Below are 7,625 nucleotides of genomic sequence, written 5' to 3' on the forward strand. Positions count from 1 at the left end.
AACGCATAAAATTGCCAAACCATTTTGGTATAACATGCTATGTCTTTGTTGTTTAATGAACTCATATGCACATACCTTGATACTATTATGAGAGTAGATTGTATGATAATATGTAACAATTCAAAAACGTGTTCTTTCTCAAAGTCAAAGTAGCATGTATGATTGGGAAAATTTAAAATAGTGGGTCATGTACATTATGTGTAAACTAGGCTAACAATTTTGCCTGTTTTTTATGGTGTGGATCCCTCTGATGTACGAAATCAAAGGGACAGTTTTGCAGAGGCCTTTGCTAAACATGAAGTACTTATCAAGAACAAAGAGAAGTTGCAATTGTGGAGAGCTGCTTTGACTCAAGTTGCCAATCTCTCGGGATGGGATACACGGAATAAGTAAGAATTTCTTTTGCACACTTCTAGAATATAAATATTATTCATAATTACTTTGTTCACTTGGCTAGGTAATTTTTTTTTCAAATTATGTAATTTAATATATTTACTCAGCCAAATAGAAAAGAAATCTAATCATGGATCACTGAATTTAATACGTATGTTTTGTCCATTGCTCAAATACTGTATGTAACCCGTGCGGGATATAATTAAATAAGACAATGAAAAAAAAATTGCATTTTATTAGTTAAGTGTTACTATTGGTTTTTTTATTTTATTTTTTATTATTAATCATGAGTTTATTCATGTTTAGAAGGCTTAGTTAAGTCTAAATTCATATTATTAACCAGAAAATTTTATTAACAAAACTTAGCATTATGTAATTTTTTTACAATTTCAATCGAGCAGACCAGCAAACCTTATATGATATGGCTTATCAACTGGGGCTTTACTTGTAATTGCTTATAAATAATTGGCATAAGAGTGGTTTGTGTGTATAGGTGGATTGTATGTTGGGCGTATATGAAATGCTGTTTGTATTGTCTATCTTCTAGCTTAGATGAGTATAGTTTGATAGAATTCGTATAATTGATTTCTGGGAGGTATGTGATGTGTGATCAGTGGATGGTTTCCTTTTATTTTTTTTTTATTATTATTGGGTGGTTCCACATGAGTATGGTTCAGTGTAATCACAGTGACATAAAATATGCTTTAGACAAGAAAGATTGTGCTTTATTATTTAGTAGGTATTGTTTGGTAGATTAGATGTATAAATTCGGAGATTTTAGGTTACAAATGATGGTTCTAATTTATGATTTAGCAAACTTTATTAGAAAATGCAGATGATTCAAATTTTATGGTTCTAGCCTGTAACCTCATGCATATGTATGGATATGCTTAAAAAATACACATTGAGGTGCATAGTATAATTCCTATATATATAATTTAAATACTATTGATATATAGTTATTCTTATTTTTTGTTAACTCTTTAAAAAATCTTGTAAGAATATTATTAGGTAGAAAATATAAATTGTCCATATTGTTTTTTTAAAAAATTTATTAATTCTTAATTTTTGATATTGCGAAGCACTTTTTTTTTTTTTTTCTTTTTTTGCTTGCTTATTTTCTAAGTGATAATTGCCTGCTTCATAATGTTTTTTTAATTATTATTTATATACAATTCAAAAACAAAATTTTCACAAAAAGAAAGGAAAACGTTTACTCACCTTTTCTTTGGAGTGTGTGATTTGTTTTGTTAACGGAGACTCTGCTTTTTTGATCTTCATCATACCACTAAAAAAAAAAACCGATTGCACAAATTGCAGCCCAAATTGGGGAAAACATAAGAATATGAAAGCAAGGGAAATAGAGAGAAACTACCTTCAATGCCTTTAAAAACTCAGAGAAAAGATTATGTATTTGAGAAATAGACGAAAGTTAAATGTGAAGATCTATGCGAGAGTGAAAGTTTGTGTTAGTTTTAACTTTTAAGTGGGGAAGGCATAGGAATGTTTTTTTTTTTTTTTTTTTTTTGTGTGGAAAATGTGGCTGAATGTTTCTGGAAGGTTGTATGTTTATGCTTATATGAACAATGAATGGGATGGTAGGGATTTTTATAGTGTGCAAGTTAAATGTTTTTGCTTAGGTGAATGAACTTGATTATTGTGGTTTTCTAACTTTTGTGTTAGGTGTTAATGCATGCACAAAAATTTAAAATTTTAGATAAGATACATGATGCAAAATTAACTATGCAATTTAGAATTTAAATTATATTTTCTCTCAGTTTTGATTTTATAAATATATATATATATATTCCTTTGGCACAAAAATTTAGAAAGGATTTTAGAGTGATTGGGACTGATAAAAAAAAAAAAAACAACGTGAAGAGCCAAGAGACAGAGAGAGTCATTAGAGACTCCTACGTGATTTGAGGAAATTTGTATATTTATGTATGGTGTGGTCTTCACTTGACACCTAAATTTAGAAAAATATATTGGGACACATGGCTTAAAATTAGAACTCTAATTTGGAATTCTATATTTGAATTTAATTGAAAAATCTAATGTAATGTACTTAAGATATTGTACATAAATTTTACCCTATTTAAAAATATTTTAAAAAATCCTTACCATCATCTAATTGATGAAAAATGTTGACATATATAGTAAATGAAATTCATGAAGCCAAGGTCACTTTGACGACTGAAAGTATGAAGAAATATTTTACTGTATAAGAATGGGTTTGAAATAAGAGTAAAGGTGGAAGACCAAATTTTTAATTTTTTAGCATAGAACTAATGGCTTCCTTTTTACTATTAAGTACAAACGAAAAATTGCATTTTATTGCTCAGTGACAATAGTTGTATGTGTATTGTTACTAATTAATCACTTGTATTGTTATTTTAAGTATTCAAACAAAAGTACCAAACATAAGTTCTAAGGCATACCATATTTGTGAAGGACTCCCTTTTGGGGTAAGAAATGAGACCCAATATTGCCCAATACTTTGTCCATTAACCCAAGCTTCCCCTTTTCCCATAGAACCAAGGTTTAATGCAACAGGGTCATTTCCTTTGGGTGCATCAAATTGAGTCTATAAAGACAATCCATGAAGATAAGGTTAGTGCTGATTAAGCATACAGAAATAGTTCAGGCAAGAATAATTAGCATGACAAAGCATTAGCAGAATTTATACCTTGTACCATGTGAGTCTTTGATGGTTAGAGTTTCCAAACCTTCTCCATTGAATATTACTTGACCCTTGTTTTGTGTGAATATTTAATTTATCTCTTGACAGCCCAACCTCCATGAAATTATTGCATGGAATTAGCTAGTTCGAGATCATAATCTCATTAGTTATAAACTTTGTAGATGAAAAATGGGTTATGACAATCTTTGAGTGAGCACTTGATATGAAAGAATAATATGAAAATATAATTTGTGGATAAATAAAGCATTACAGATTGAAAATACAAATATAGATATAAGAAATGAACCTGGTATCCCCATGTATAGTCTGTGAAATCTTCGGCATCATTTTTGTTTAGTATCCTTACTCTACGTAATCCAGTAACTCTTCTTTCAAGAAATGATCCTAAGTCCTTCATGCCACAAATAAAAAGTAACTCAATACAATTTTTGAACTCAAAAGCATATATATAAGATAAATGTTACAGAATATACATTGATGGGGATGAAACAATAAAGGCATGACTGGATGCAATTTTCTGAAAAAATGGAATCTAACGAAAACTTAATTCTCCTCATTCATGTGGTTGAATGTTTCTGGAAGGTTGTATGTTTATGCTTATATGAACAATGAATGGGATGGTAGGGATTTTTATAGTGTGCAAGTTAAATGTTTTTGCTTAGGTGAATGAACTTGATTATTTTGGTTTTCTAACTTCCGTGTTAGGTGTTAATGCATGCACAAAAATTTAAAATTTTAGATAAGATACATAATGCAAAATTAATTATCCAATTTAGAATTTAAATTATATTTTCTCTCAGCTTTGATTTTATAAATATATAAATATATATATATATATATAAATATATATATATATATATATATATAATTCCTTTGGCACAAAAATTAAGAAAGGATTTTAGAGTGATTGGGATTGATGTGAAAAAAAAAAAAAAAAAAAAAAAAAACTAAACGTGAAAAGCCAAGAGACGAGAGAGTCATTAAAGACTCCTACGTGATTTGAGGAAATTTGTATATGTATGTATGGTGTGGTCTTCACTTGACACCTAAATTTAGAAAAATATATTAAGACACATGGCTCAAAATTAGACTCTAATTTCATATTGGAATTGGTGTGATCCTCACATGAATCTAGACACATGTCACACAATTAGAGTTCTAATTTGGAATTGCAATCTGGACACGTGGCACAAAATTAGAGTTCTAATTTGAATTTGCAATTTGAGTTTCTCTCTGCTTCACCTATTATTTTATATATAGATTTATATGCTTATAAGATTTCTCCTTAAATTTAGAGAAATAATTAGACATCTCTTGTTAAATGGAATTCAAGCCCAATAAAATATGGTTCCATGCTTTTAAATGTCCAAATCAAGATATTGATATTTGGCAAAGCAATTAAAGTTGACTTTACTTTCCTTAATTACGAAATTTAAAATATTTAAATTTGATAAAAATAACGGAGGTTGAGAGCCTTTACCTTAAATGGTCCTTAATTGCAATACTTAAGCACCATAAATTCATAACCTTAGCCAATCATATAATTGATGTGTTTTGGGCAATATACCGGTTTGAAGAGAATGTTTCCATCTTTGATCTCCCCTTTGGTAGGTTCTTCTTGACAAGTTCTCTTTAACAATTGTTCATCGTCTCTAGACCGCACATTGTCACCATATGTGGTTTTGCAGTCAACTTTATTTTTTATGCATATGACCGCTACAAGATTAGTTTTCTTGGACATGTATATATAACGTTTTTGCCAAACATTCATAAATCATGACAGTTTTCACAAGGTGCAATTGTAGCGGAAAAAATAAAAAAATTCATTATCATTGGCTTCCACCTACCTAATACTGATTAGGTTGGCCCAACCAGGCTTATTGGATTTTCTCTTATTTCCAAATCTAGTGTTTTTAAATTTGGTAAGATAGTAGAATCTGACTTTAGCCTCTTTAGCATCTAAACCCTAAAATTATGATATAATTTCAATAAGACAAAATTTTGGCTTCAACTTTCTCTAACGTCGAAAATTAAGATTCATTATCTTTGGCATTGCAATAATATTTCACTTTATATATATATATATATATATATATATATCTTAGCAAGATGCATTAGGAAAAAGTATTGAAATAAAAAGCCATAATTAATGGTATAATATATGAATATCAACCTAGATGCTATCAGTATACCAATTATTTAATGCTATAAAGAGACAAAATGATCCCCTCGTGTTATAATAGGAAATGTAGTAAATGTGTAAAACCCTTTTTTGGCTATAATTATGTAAAATCAGACAATTGAAAAATGTTTCCAAGCCTTACCCACACGGTTCAAGGCATTTTCATACATATAGAAGAGTTTGTTACAATTCAAAATACAATTCAGATATACCAATTCGGATGGATATACTTCTAGCTCATCACTAAGATACAGATTCAAAAGTGATTCTACCGTATCCTAATCCTATCTCATCACAAGCCTAATTCTATCTTATTCTATCTTATTCAAAATATGATTAAGCTATACAAATTCAAATATACATCAACTGCTTTCCTCGGCAATTACAGCTGTAGCTACAGCTGTATCCTTAACAAGTTAGGATATCAATTAGGCCATGATATATAATTATATTTGGCTTTAATGGCAAGGTTCTCAAAGAGACCGGTTTGACTGATGCAGTTTATAACAATCAAGGTATTCATTACCTTTTTTATTTTTTATTTTATTTTTAATGCCTATATTTAAGATCCCAATTTTGGTAAGGTAATTATGTTCTATTGAAGTTTGGTTTCACCTTTCATGCAAACTAAAAACAATGGGGAACCGGTGAAACTAAGAAAGGAAAGTTCTCCTATGGTAATTTCATCATATTTGACTTGGGTGGCTGAAAATTATATGACCACCTTCAATCACTTCTTTTTATTTCTTTTAACAAAAGGATACTTAATACAGTAAACTCCTTTGTTATGTTTCTAAAGTTTTAGACGAGTTTATTATGTTTCTAGACTTCTAGATCTTTTTAAAAGATGTGGAAATTAAAATCATTTAACAAGATGAGAAGAAACTCATCTTACCTTAAGGCCTAGGAGCTGGACCATTCCTTTGAGGACTGCCTAAGTTGAAGGTCATGGGTTGTGAAGTTCTTACGTCGTTGATGACCAATCCAATCATGTGTTGCCACTGGGAGTCGTACTTTCATTGTTGACGGCATCTTAGTGATTTTTCTATTTATTTATTATCTAGATAATAAGAGGCGTCTTGCAACCAAATCCTCAAATTAGAGGACAACATATTTGAGACCTTGGATCTAGGTTCTCTCATCACCGTCCATTTGAATAGTTGACAAGTCGTGCTTTGATGACGATGGTGTCTTGATAATACCTCTATCTTTCTAATTGCGGCCCCAATTTAAATGTAGATAACTTCATCGAAGAAATGGATATGTGCATAGTAAAGAGATGATCATTGAGTATCATCCATGGGGTACTCTAAATCTGGTATTTTGGTGTTGATGATTCTCCATTGAACTGAGTGAACCCTTTGTTGTAGGAAGAGCTAGATGGCTAATCACCTTCCCACAGACGGCGCCAAACTAATGATGCCAAAATCGTCAGTTGGGTTACTCGTTCAATCTGGAGCTTTAGACGATCTTGTAGGACCTGTAAGATAAAGAGAGATACATCGAAGAGACCACCGAGTTGTGCTCGGTGGGGGAACCTCCAATGCTTAAATTAGTATCACCCCATATTTCTCATATTTAGATAGTGTTTTATTGTAGCTTTTGACATACCTTAGCAGATGGGCAAATTGTCCCTTTTATAGGTGACTTAGGTAGCTATTGGACATAAATGAGGGTGATTATTACCCTAATTGTAACGTTCTTTGTCTTGATAAGAGAGTTTAAGGTCTTTGATGATCGTTACTGAATGCATTGGGCGGTTACTCATCTATCTTTGATGGCCTATTAATGACACAATGACCATCCATTAAGGTGGACGACCTTAATAATTTTTATGGACTCATCATTATGAATATAGCATCTCTCTTTTGTAAAACATCAAACCTAAAAATAATGAGAAATACTACATTCACAATATTTTCACAACAAATCCTAGTTGGTAGCTTGTTATAGGTTTTTAATTTAAATCCAACATTGAAATTACTTTCTTACCCACTAGTAAGAGCAAGTAACAACTTGCCACATAAGATTTGTTATGAAAATATTGTGGATATAGCATTTCTCATATACTTCCAGCGTTTCTTGACAATGACCATTGTCTAATTAATTTCTCAATTCCAAAACATAGGATCCATGGCCAACCCTAGATTCTCTCAAGTTTATCTGATCCTATTATTCCAACAAAGCTCCTTAATGTTCAGTTGTCCAACCCTTTAATTACCATTGTTTACTACTTAAAAAAAAAATTTAAGTCTTAACCAGAACAATAGGCTTTTCTTGAAGCCAATTTGCACGAGGAAATTGTAAAGGATACAAAAAAGTGAAATAACCTAATCACAATAAGCC

The sequence above is a fragment of the Quercus robur genome, chromosome 2 (genome assembly GCF_932294415.1).
Source record: "Quercus robur chromosome 2, dhQueRobu3.1, whole genome shotgun sequence".
Classification (NCBI taxonomy): domain Eukaryota; kingdom Viridiplantae; phylum Streptophyta; class Magnoliopsida; order Fagales; family Fagaceae; genus Quercus; species Quercus robur.